This window comes from Toxorhynchites rutilus, chromosome 1 (assembly GCF_029784135.1).
Source record: "Toxorhynchites rutilus septentrionalis strain SRP chromosome 1, ASM2978413v1, whole genome shotgun sequence".
NCBI lineage: Eukaryota > Metazoa > Arthropoda > Insecta > Diptera > Culicidae > Toxorhynchites > Toxorhynchites rutilus.
Window position 1 is genome coordinate 55,482,535 of NC_073744.1, and position 12,487 is coordinate 55,495,021.

At 39.2% G+C, this 12,487-nt stretch overlaps 1 protein-coding gene across 2 annotated transcripts in view; it reads left to right on the plus strand.

The window, feature by feature from the left end:
* Positions 1–5,613: 5,613 nt before the first annotated feature.
* LOC129763265 (5-hydroxytryptamine receptor 1A-alpha) overlaps positions 5,614–12,487 on the plus strand; it is a 271,724-nt gene continuing 264,850 nt past the window's right edge. For both annotated transcript variants that reach the window (XM_055762163.1, XM_055762164.1), the window contains exon 1: positions 5,614–6,335. The gene's annotated coding sequence lies outside the window, so the exon portion shown is untranslated. The remainder of the gene's footprint in view (positions 6,336–12,487) is intronic.

Consider the following 12,487-nt stretch of genomic DNA (forward strand, 5'->3'; position numbering starts at 1 on the left):
AGCGCCCAGTATATCGCTGCCAATTCAGCAATATATACCGAGCAAGGATTCTGAAGATTGTGTGAGGTGCTAAAAAATACGTTGAACACTCCAAATCCTGTGGACTCATTCATAGAGGACCCATCAGTAAAGTATATATTATCACAATTGATACGCCCATACTTTGCATTGAAGATTGTAGGAACGAACCCCAATCTAAGATAATCTGGATTTTCATGGATTTTCTCCTTCATGAACAGATCAAAATGTACAGAGGATTTGATGTAGTCAGGAAACAAACACGGTTGGGAATATACGAAGAAGGAACAACCTGCATAGAGGTGAATTCATGATATGAACTCATGAATCCAGAATGAAAATTTAGCTCGATCAATTGCTCAAAATTTCCGATCACCAATGGATTCATAACCTTACACCGGATGAGGAACCGAAGAAATAATAAATTGAAGCGATCTTTTAGTGGGAGTACGCCTGCCAAAACCTCGAGACTCATGGTATGCGTTGAGGGCATACATCCCAACGCAATACGGAGACAAAGATACTGAATTCGCTCGAGTTTAATGAGGTGTGTTTTGGCAGCTGATTGAAAACAGAAACTGCCATACTCCATCACTGAGAGAATAGTTGTTCGATACAACATTATAAGATCTTCTGGATGGGCTCCCCACCAGGTGCCGGTAATTGTACGGAGAAAGTTTATTCTTTGTTGGCATTTTTTACTCAGATACCTAATATGGGCCCCCCAAGTACATTTGGAGTCGAACCAGACCCCAAGATACTTGAATGACATAGCATGAGTGATCGGTTTACCCAAAAGTTGAAGCTTTGGTTTTGCTGGTCTATGCTTCCTAGAAAAAACCACCATCTCTGTTTTCTCCGTGGAGAATTCGATCCCTAGCCCAATGGCCCAGGTTGAAAAATTGTTCAAAGTATCTTGTAAGGGTCCTTGCAGGTCGGATTCGTTTGATCCTACGACAGACACCACTCCATCATCTGCAAGTTGTCTTAGGCTGCAATTTTGTGTGAGACAATTGTCGATGTCGCTTACATAGAAGTTGTACAAAAGGGGGCTTAAACATGAGCCCTGGGGGAGGCCCATGTAAGAGACCCGACTTACTGCCGAATCTCCGTGAGAAAAGTTCAAATGTTTCTCACAAAGCAAGTTATATAACATATTATTCAATAGAGGCGGCAGACCCCGAGAGTGTAATTTGTCTGACAAAACCTCTATTGAAACAGAATCAAAGGCCCCCTTTATGTCCAAGAATACTGAAGCCATTTGTTTTTTTCCGGCGTAAGCCATTTGAATTTCTGAAGAAAGCAACGCAAGACAATCATTCGTCCCCTTGCCCCTGCGGAACCCATATTGTGTATCTGAGAGTAGGCCATTCGTTTCAACCCATCGATCAAGGCGAAACAAGATCATTTTCTCCAACAATTTCCGTATACAAGACAGCATTGCTATTGGGCGGTACGAATTGAAGTCGGACGCGGGTTTTCCGGGTTTTTGAATAGCTATAACTCGTACTTGTCTCCAATCATCTGGAACAAGATTATGCTCCAGAAACCGATTGAATAAGTTCAACAAGCGATGTTTCGCCACATCAGGGAGATTTTTCAGCAAGTTGAACTTAATTCTATCCGATCCCGGAGCAGAATTGTTACATGAAAGGAGAGCAAGAGAGAATTCTACCATCGAAAACTCGGAATCAAGATCGCACCTATCTTGTGGTATATCTCGAACAATTTTTTGCACAGGAGCGGAATCAGGACAAACCTTCCGTGCAAAATTCAAAATCCATCGATGTGAATATTCTTCGCTTTCATTCGTTGAAGAGCGATTTCTCATGTTTCGAGCCACTTTCCATAATTTTTTCATTGACGTTTCTCGTGACAAACCTCCCACGAAATTTCGCCAATAAGCACGTTTTTTCCCTTTGATCAAGTTTTTAAATTGATTTTCAAGGTCCAAATACGTCTGAAAATTTTCAGGGGTTCCACGTTTCCGAAAAGCTTTAAATGCATTCGATTTTTCTACATAAAGCTTGGAACATATGCTATCCCACCATAGATTGGGAGGCCTTCGACGAATAGTGGAACCTGGGATGGGTTTCGTTTGAGCGCGAACCGCGCTGTCATATATCAAACGAGAAAGGAAGTTATACTCCTCCAATGGAGGTAAACCATCTCTGGAATTGATGGCTAGAGCAATCGCGTCCGCATATTTTTTCCAGTCAATGTGTCTTGTAAGGTCATATGCCATGTTTATAGATTCAGAAGAATTAGACCCAATGGTGATGGAAATTTTGATTGGCAAGTGATCACTACCGTTGGGGTCCTGGATTACATTCCACTTGCAATCTAACGATAGTGAATTCGAGCAAAGCGAGAGGTCAAGAGCACTTGGGTTAGCAGGAGGTTTAGGCACACGTGTTGTTTCCCCAGTGTTCAAAACGGTCATATTGAAGCTGTTACATAGGTCATATATCAACAATGAACGATTGTCGTCGTACTGTTCCCCCCAGGCAGTTCCGTGAGAGTTGAAGTCTCCCAAGATCAATCGTGGCTCAGGAAGGAGTGAGCACATGTCATCAAGTTGTTTGCGGCTAACCGCAGCTCTCGGAGGCCAATACAAGCTGGCAATACAGAGGTCTTTGCCTCTAATATTTGCATGACAAGCAACAGCTTCGATCCCTCCAATAGGTGGAAGGTCAATTCGAAAAAATGAGTGGCACTTATTGATCCCCAATAGTACCCCTCCGTATCTGTCATCGCGGTCCAAGCGTATAATATTAAAATCGTGGAAAGAGATATCATCTCGCGAAGAAAACCAAGTTTCGGACAGAGCAAAAACATCACAATTGAAGTTATGAATTAAAAATTTGAATGTATCCAATTTAGGGATAAGACTACGACAATTCCACTGAAAAACAGTGATATCTCCGACCTCTCTATCTAAATTAGACATCAAGAGAGATAATCATTGCAAGGAGGGGCCATGTTTGCATCAATTGCTGTAAAATTGTCTTTAATACTGGAAGCATTGAGATGACAATGGTTCTGATGGAGTCGGAAACATTAAAACACTTGAAGATTTGATCCAAAAGGTCAGACAACTTTATAAATCCCGATTGGGAAGTTGAGCTGGACGGAAAAACAGGGACAGTTGGGGTTTTTGATGTCCCCTCGAGTGCTGGGTCGTTCGAAGGTGAACTATTCCCACGGAAGCCAGGAGGAACCTGATTTTGCTTGTCCGCTGCACTCGATTTTTTAGGCAAGCTAACTGGGGGTATCACCGGGGGGACTTGTTCTTGAACTTTGGGAGTGGTCACATTTTTGCGCCGGGGATTCCCTTTGAAAATAAACGGTGTGCCCCCGCTAGCTGTGTCCGCTTCCATTTCATCAACTGGCAATCCTCTCTATGTTTAGAATTAATTAAAATAATTTAAATTAACAGCAACTCCAGCTACATTGTCTCTCTCAACAAGGCCAATCAATGTTCGAAAGGTCTGAAATCTGAAAAGGTCTGAGTTTTTGGCAAAAAACCATCAATATCTTAATCGTGCTCAAAGTTATTGATGGGTTTTCACCCAAAAACTTATGATTTCAATTTTAATTTACTCAAATACAAAAAATTACATATCTTTGAAAACCTCATATTATATAGAGTGAAATGTGTTCTTACAAATCCCTTCAACAAATATTTTTTAATGAGTGCTCCATCATATGTAACAACTTTGTCGAAGACAGTTTTTGTTTGAAAAAAACGGAACGTTTGGTCAGCCTTCATATGCCGCATTGTCTCGATAAACCACAGGAAGAAACATTGATTGAACTTCAAAAAACACGTTCTTACTAAAATAAGGATAGGACAACTCGTTCGAACGAACGATGTTCGAAGATTCGATATATTTACTTCGTACGAAACCAAGAATACGAATGCTGCATTCTTTCGAACGTTTTGTATTGGTTCGAAAACAGGAATAAGAGTGACAATCTCCTTTGCAAAATCTATTCATCATCTAAATATAGATTTCATCATCTAAATATAGTTATAGAGAACAAATCAAGTTCGCCAAAGAATGATTAATTTTATTCTAGGTATTATGCACTTGATAAAATTCTTAAAAAAAAAATTGGTGTTTGAACTGTTTGGTCAGCCTAATAGCGAATTCGTTTTTAAAACTGAGTTAGTGCCAAACTGACTCTGTAAAAAAACCTTTTCAGTTTCACGAATGCGGTGGTTTGTTGGTGTGCGTTATATAGTCTGATTTGTTTATATTTGCGATGACAAATATACAGTGTCGACGTCTGGTGGCGATATTATTGTTTGGGGGGTAAATTATTCTCTGTCAGATCAGAAGGGCCAAGTGCAATGTAAATATATAAAAGTTTGAATGAAAATTTCTACTTCATATTGTTTGGTTACCTAACACATGTAGTCCTGACACTTACTTAACAATTTGTCGATGCATTTCCTGTTTGTTCTACAAATAATAATTATTATATTAAAAAAATCATCATCAGACACATTTTTCGTTCAACATGTTTTTGCAATTTGGAAAAAAACTCTTATTTTATCACATAAAATTAAAAAAAAACGATACGTTAAAGTAAATATTCATTCATAATTTTGATTTTGAAAGCATGTTTGTTCCTCCTGAATATCCATCATTATTTTCGTCTCCTAATGAAGGCACACGAAGCTTAATGCGAACATACTTCTCAAAATCAGAATTCGAATTCGATTACGATTCCAATAATACAAAAGCAAAAGGAGTAGGTTTTCCATTTTCATAGTCTTTATTTTTAGATTACTCGGAATTTGACAGTACGGTATAGTTGTATTGGTGAACCCAAGTGCGAACCTGTGAAATATCTCAGTGCGAAACTAACAGCTTTCGGGTTGAACCTAGTGCGACACTAGGTTGAAACTGAGTGAATAAAAATCGTTTTAACAGCAGTTAGTGTGGCACTGGGATTGTAACTGAACAAAAACGAATTCGCTGTAAATAAATGGTACATAGCACTTCGTTAAAAGTTACGCGAGAAATCATGCCTTAAAATTCCGAATTCGACAACGATTTTATCGCATTAATACGCTTCTAATCTTAGCCGTTTCAATGGCTATTCAAGTCCCCAACTTCGCCAGAATGTATTTCCATCATATCACAAATATATCAACCACAATACCGGTCAATATTACTCATAAATGCAACAACACGACTGAAGCATCCATTCAACGCGGCTGTAATCAAATATTGGAAACCTTACTCAGCACACAATTTGTTTACGCTCCGCCTCCGTAACGAGATTGTGGAAGGTGCTCTCGTAAGAAGAAGTATCCCAGCTACGTGTGCAACCCTATCCTTCCGTTTGGTCCGTGAATTCGTGAATTCACTTTGGTCCAAGTGCTGTCACGGATTCCGCCGCCGAAGAGGGCGCATGCGCGTGGTAATCCCGCCAAAACGTCAGCCCACATTCGAAACGGCGAAACTCCCAGCAAACAAAAGGTTCCTATCTCACGCGGATGCTGTCAGTTGGCATCAGCGGCCACCACGACCGAGAAAACACCGGAGCGGTAAACAGTGCGAGGACAGTTCGTTACGAACCTTCAACCGGGCCACACGCACAAGCCGGAGACCATCCTTCGGGGTTTTAGGAGAAAGTTCGCGCGGTTTGAATTCAACCGAAAAATCAGTGACATACCCCACCTGTGGTGGTATTTTGATTGTTGATTTGTACCATTATCAGCGCGTCGCCAGCTCCTCGGGTAACTCCCCGGATAGGGGTGGTCAGGGGTCAGTGTACCATTCGGAAGCATTGTGAATGTGTTTTATGCAGAAAAACGACTGCGATGGCAAACGTGCCTGAGCTGCATATGTGACATATGTGTGGAATCAAAGCTGTTACAGTCATCAATGCAGGATGCTGTTGGGTCATTCCAAAATAATAAAGGTGTGAATCTCGTTAATATTCCGATCGCGCGCGCGTTATTACTTCAGTAAACAAACACCGCATGCAGGCGGGAATTAAAGATCGATTAGCGAGTGGATAGTGCGCAAGGGAACGCAGTGAAGGCGGAGAATCCGCCCGGTAAATGGCCGTGACGAGTGATCAATAGGGTTGAGCAAATACCGTAGGGATTGTGGTGATAGACAGCGGTGTTGGATGCTTTGAAGGCAGTGTTTTTTGCCGGGGAATAAGCGAGTATGTGAGTTTGAATTTCGAGTAACGTTCATAATTCAAACGAAATGGAACGATACTTCCTCTCGTGTGGATATTTTGCCGTTTCGCGATAGAAGGTTGATCATTCCTTGAAAAGCATTGTTTAGGTAAGTGATGTGACTCTTTCTTCCAAATACTCGGTTCTTGAATTTCGGTGAAAATTTATCCACAATTATGAAATTGTTTAAATGACATTTGAAAGTTTTATCACTGCCGTGCTCAGGATAAATTCACATATTCACTTATGTGCCCGTCGAAATAAATTTGTCGATGTGCGATAAACGTGCAACACAAAACCATATATGTTATCGAATGGACGGTGACCTCAGGATATTCGTTAGGCTTGGTTTCATTTTCCACCACTGCCTTCAACCACTGGACCTGACATGTTTTAACATATCTTGTCATCGATGGAGTAAACGCGTGTGCATTTTCGTGTGGGAACAATTGATTGAATTATTATAATAATAAACATTATGATAGTTATGAGTGAAAAATTGAGCACACATTTGAACAGAATACAATAAGACCCCGATTATTCGCGGAGTTGATTGGCAAGGTCACCGAGGATAACGTAATAAAGGACTTAAAATTAGGTACAAACTAGAAACTATATATTCCGGCATGAAAATTATTTATATTTTCATATTTTATTAACAGTCTACCACTCACTAACAAATTCCGGGAATATCTTGAGAGTTGCTACGAAATTCGTTTATTCGGATATTCCGCGGTTCGTCCGCTCGCTGATAATCAAGGTTCTACTGTGTATATTACCAGATCTGACCACTTTTTCCGACAGGTGGGATGTTAATGGAAGGCTAGAACGATATCTGATATGCACTGCTCATGGCACTTATTAATTATGGCTATTCTCATTACAATAATGTCATTATCTGGATTTTTTTCGATTATATTTGACAACAGCCAAATTCAATAATCACGCAGAACTCATTTTTTTCTCTTGAAGACTAATAGGGAAAAATGTGTTCATATCAAAAATCTGTTGCCGGAGCCTCGAACAAATTTGTTGTTATATTCGCTCCCCCATAAAAAACAATAGCTTACGTGTCATTCAAACATACAGGAGCGCTTTTGACAGACGGTATGAAAGTCGACCCGGTGCTCCCATCGAAAAAAAAATCGCACCGCTGTTTGCTTTTTCTTCCATTCATTCATTCTTAATGTTTATCGTGTAAAGCCTCTGTAAAAAACTTCAGCATGAGAAAAGAATGTTGTCTGCTCGCTGGCTGAATTGAGATTGTGAATTGAGATTGTGCAATCGCGAATGTCAATTGAAAAGCATAGCTTTGAAAACCACACATTACGTAGAGTGACAAACATTTCATATGTTTGCCCCAGAAAGAATGACAAACAATTGAAGAGAGCGTATTTTTTGGGAAGTAATATCAATAACTTTGAGTAAAAATGTTTGTTTCGGTAAGCTCTAAAAGTCTTTCAAACACAGTTTGCATATAGAATTTGAAATATAAAAGTTGGTCCAAAAAAAAGTTTTTTTCATGGTGACCCTAATGCAACTTAGAAAATCGGTTATTTCAGGAGATAGGGAAAAAACTTTTTTCTACAAAGAAGAAGAAAACCTTTTTTCTACAAAGAAGTAGAAGAAGTATTTTTTGTTTCATCGACAACTCTGGTCACCCTATTTTTGATAACATAAAAATGAGCGCTCTGTCATATGTAACAACTTTGTCGAGGACAGTTTTTATCTAGAGAATAACTGTCGAGCTCTAGATGCTAATTTCCGCTTAAATATTAGGCTGTCAAAAAAGTCCTGCGGTATTTTTTTTGAATTTTCATTTGTTCATAAAATTAGTTACAATCATCTGTTTTAAGTCAAATATGCGCCGTTTTGTTCGATGACTTGTTCCCAACGAGATGCCAACTTCATAATACCCCTGTTATAGAAGCTCGCTTTCTTATTGGCTAAAAACTCGGATAGCCAATTTTCACAGGCCTCTTTTGTGGCTAACTTCTGACTACCTAGCTCGTTCGCCATGGACAAAAACAGGTGGTAGTCACTTGGTGCAAGGTCCGGACTATACGGAGGATGCAAAAGAACCTTCCATCCGAGCTCCCGGAGCTTCTGGCGCGTCAAAGAAGTGTGTGGCCTGGCGTTGTCCTGATAGAAGACAATGCGACCTCTGTTTATCAAAGATGGCCTCTTCTTCATGAGTGCTACCTTCAAGCGGTCCAGTTGAGCGTTTGGCCAGTCCGAATTGAGCGTTTGGCCATAGGGCTGCTTTCATAATAGATTATTCCTTGACAATCCCACCAAACACACAGCAGAACCTTCCTGGCCGTTAATGAGGGCTTGGCCACCGTCTGAGCCGCTTTAGCGGGCTTCGACCACGACCATTTGCGCTGACCCACTTTGCATCGCCGGTCACCATCCGCTTCAGAAACGGGTCGATTTTGTTGCGATTCAGCAGCGATTCACATGCGTCGATACGGTCAAAGATGTTTTTTTGCGTCAACGTGTGTGGCACCCATACATCGAGCTTCTTTGTGAATCCAAGCTTCTTCAAATGGTTAATAACGGTTTGATGACTTATCACCAGCTCTTGGCCGATGCTACGGCTGCTACTAAGCCGGTCTTTCTCGGCTAATTCAGCGATTTTGTCGCAATTTTCGACGACAGGCCTTCCGGAGCGTGGCGCATCTTCGACGACCTCTACACCAGAACGAAAACGTTGAAACCATCATTGTGTGGTGGAAATGGAAACTGTATCGGGTCCATAAACTGCACTAATTCTATTGGCAGCTTGAGATGCATTTTTGCCTTTGTCATAGTAGTACTGTAAAATATGTCGGGTTTTCTCTTTATTTTCCTCCATATTTTTCGACACTATAACTCACGAACGACTTAACCAAACAAAATACTGTCAAGGACTATATTATAGCGCCCAAAAATACCTTTCCAACAAGATATAGTATGACTCGATACAATGAATACAACTAGAACTACGCGCTTACAACGACACCTCGCGGAAATACCGCAGGACTTTTTTGACAGCCTAATATCATTGATGTAAGGGCCGATACAAGAAGGATTTGCAGTATTTTTAGCGCAACATATGCTACTCATCGTTTATCTAGTTGAAAAAAATTAAAGTTACAACACTTAGCCATTCTTCAAAATATACATACCACATTGTAAAATGACGATTTTCTAACCTTTTTAGCGAAGAAAGAATACGTGGAACCGGGAAATTTGACGATAAATTCTGATTTTTCTAAAAAATTTGAACGACAAAAAAAACAAAACATCATCATTTTACTCGCTGCGCCATCTGGTTGTAAATCTAACGTGAATTCGTCAAAAGCATCGGTTTCTGTTCTGCTTTCGCATGGAACAATCATGAAAAATTGCCACATCACGATAAAAAAGAAATGATTTTTATGCATGGTTATATAGACTTTATTTCGTTTTCACCGTGAAGTGGCGCCCTCAGTTTCTATTCTGCGCATGGAGTGATCATGAAAATCTCGTGTTATTCTCACGAAAACAAAAGTGAATCATGTATCAAACATCTTCAGTTTCTTTTACACGGCCACTCCAATTCCATCGGTTCTTTTCGGGACCACCAACAAGTTCGAAAGAGTTGAATTTTATGTTAATAACAATTCCATACTTATACTCATCCAACCACACACTAACAAGAAAAACTTTCAGAAATCTTTCGAAATATTCATTCATTCATTCATTTATAATCAATATGGCAAAACTTTAAAAGCTGCCTGACTCGATGCCAAATCGAGTTTTCAAAGTGATCCGAAATGGAGGTGGACATACCAAATATTAGCTGCCGATTGGACTCAAAATTTGCCACACAAATTTTCTTTTATTGAAATGGATGCGGCCAAACGAATGTCCACCCTGATTAAACATAAGTGAATTACTTAGAAAACAAAAAAGTGAATTTATACCTTTTTTTTTAGAATGAATTGAAAATGAACAATAATCGTCTTTTATGAGCAAAACTTTACAAAGAATTGACTTATTTTTAAAAAATATTGTGGAAAAATCGGGTGCGGCTAAACGAACGTCTACCACTGTAGAAACAAGATTAGGAAAAGGAGAGCACAGCGGCGAGCAAGCGACAACATGCTCCATCCACTGTACAATTATTACTTAGTCGATTTCCGAGTGGGCCTGTCAATAGCCTGTTTTCAAATTTTGAGGCTATGGAAACAAGTGTTCGGATCAATAAGTAACAAGCATATAATTCTTAGACATTGTTCTTTCGAATAAAGTGATTATCGAAGACATATTATCGCTCAAAACTTCCAACGTCTCCAACGTAACGCTCTCGTTTTCGAAACTTTGAACTTACACCGCAGTACAGAAATTAAAAACGTATTCTTACATCGAAAAATCTTCTTTAGATCTTCCTTAGGAAGTTTCGTAAAGATTCATTGAAAGAATTTAGTAATTAAGGTTTTTTTTTCACAATTGATAAAAATATATACCAGAGGAAATGGTCGAGATGAAAGCCAGCCAAACAATAATTGTCCACTAGCTGATCTATCAGTATCGAAGGGTGGCTTTGTATCGACAGTATCGACATTCCCTATAATAAGAATGACCCAAATCCTGCGTTCACAAGGCACCTATGGAATGGAGATGCTTTCAGAAGTATTCAATGTTCACATGGGATAAAAAAAGATGCCGATATACATTTAAGCAGCTCATGGCGCATATCGAAACAACTTCTGCATATGTATCAACCGGCAACATCCTGCTTCAAATAAATATCTACAATGTAATCAGGAAGAAAGCAAAGCAAACAATCGATGAACGAAAGAGAATGTAGATTTATTGGAATGGAAACCATCACGGTCAGCATCGCTTGCCGGATCATATTGGCCCCTACACTAATTTTCCAGGCCAATGAGCCACAATGCATATATCAAGTCCGAGGCTTTCTAGCGTTATTCTATATTATGATATTATTTCGCCTACGAGAGATCATCCTTACATTCGAATTCAAATTCAGAAGGAAACATCCCACAGGATGTGGTGGGAATTATACTATGAAAAGATTCATCATCCCGACGAAAGGATGAATAATTGAACAAATATTTTAGAAAAATAAAATGATGCAGCTCCGTGATGGTTTGTTGAAAGAAAATGAAATTTCCTTAGCTGTTTACCAGTTTTTTTTATTTGTTTATCGTTATACTAAAGTTGAATCAGTATACTAACTTTCGCCCATAGGAAATTTGCATCGTTTAACTATGTTTCCACAGACAAGATTCTCCACATTTCTCATACTTTGGAATATGGTAACGAAGAACGCGTTCAAAACTCACTGCAAGATGCTTTTACATTGCAATGCCACTATTCATACCGACTCATACACAATAACATAAACGGTTGCAAACATCATTCTCATGCCAGGTATGCCACTCACTGTTTTTTGTTTTTTTTTTTTTTTATTTTGTTATCTATTCTGGGGTAGAATAGACGTCTCGTTTTCCCCGCCCTCATTTAGAACGAAACAAAAAAAAGCTGGATCATTTGTGAATGTTTCAACATGTTGCCCGAGAGTCAGTGGCGACTGGAATAAGCAGGAAAAGGAAATGCTTATTGCACCTGCTAATCCCCCTTGTCGAATCGTTTTTAGTTTGATACCATTTTTACGAGTTCGGAATAATTCGACACATCAGAATTATGCATTTAGAGCACTATCCCAACGAATGTTTTGAATAAATTATTCAAGTACCATGTGTCTCCATTTGGGATTTTCGGCTGATGTATTTGCAGCATCCATTTCCAGCAGTAAGTCTGTAAGCCGGATTTTATTTCCTGTTTGGATTCATTTAGTGTGTGTGTATGTTCCGTTCATTCTTATTGTGGGAAATTGCATTTCAAATTGGTTCGACTTTTTTCACGTTTCTGATAGGATTGAAAATGCATCACTACTAGTTGTTATCCCAGTGCACTATGGTGCAGGAGGTGCATTTAAGTAGAAATTAGCATCTAGAGCTCGACAGTGATTCTCTAGACAAAAACTGTCTTCGACAAAGTTGTTACATATAATAGAGCGCTCATTTTTATGTTATCAAAAATAAGGTGACAAAAATTGTCGATGAAATGAACAATCTAACTTTCTTATCTTTATAGATAGAGGTAAACATAGTTCGACAATATTGTAGCTCTGGTTATTTTAAGTAACTTTGTCGAACAATATTTCTTTCTATCTCTTCAAATAACCGATATAACGCTTTTTCTCTA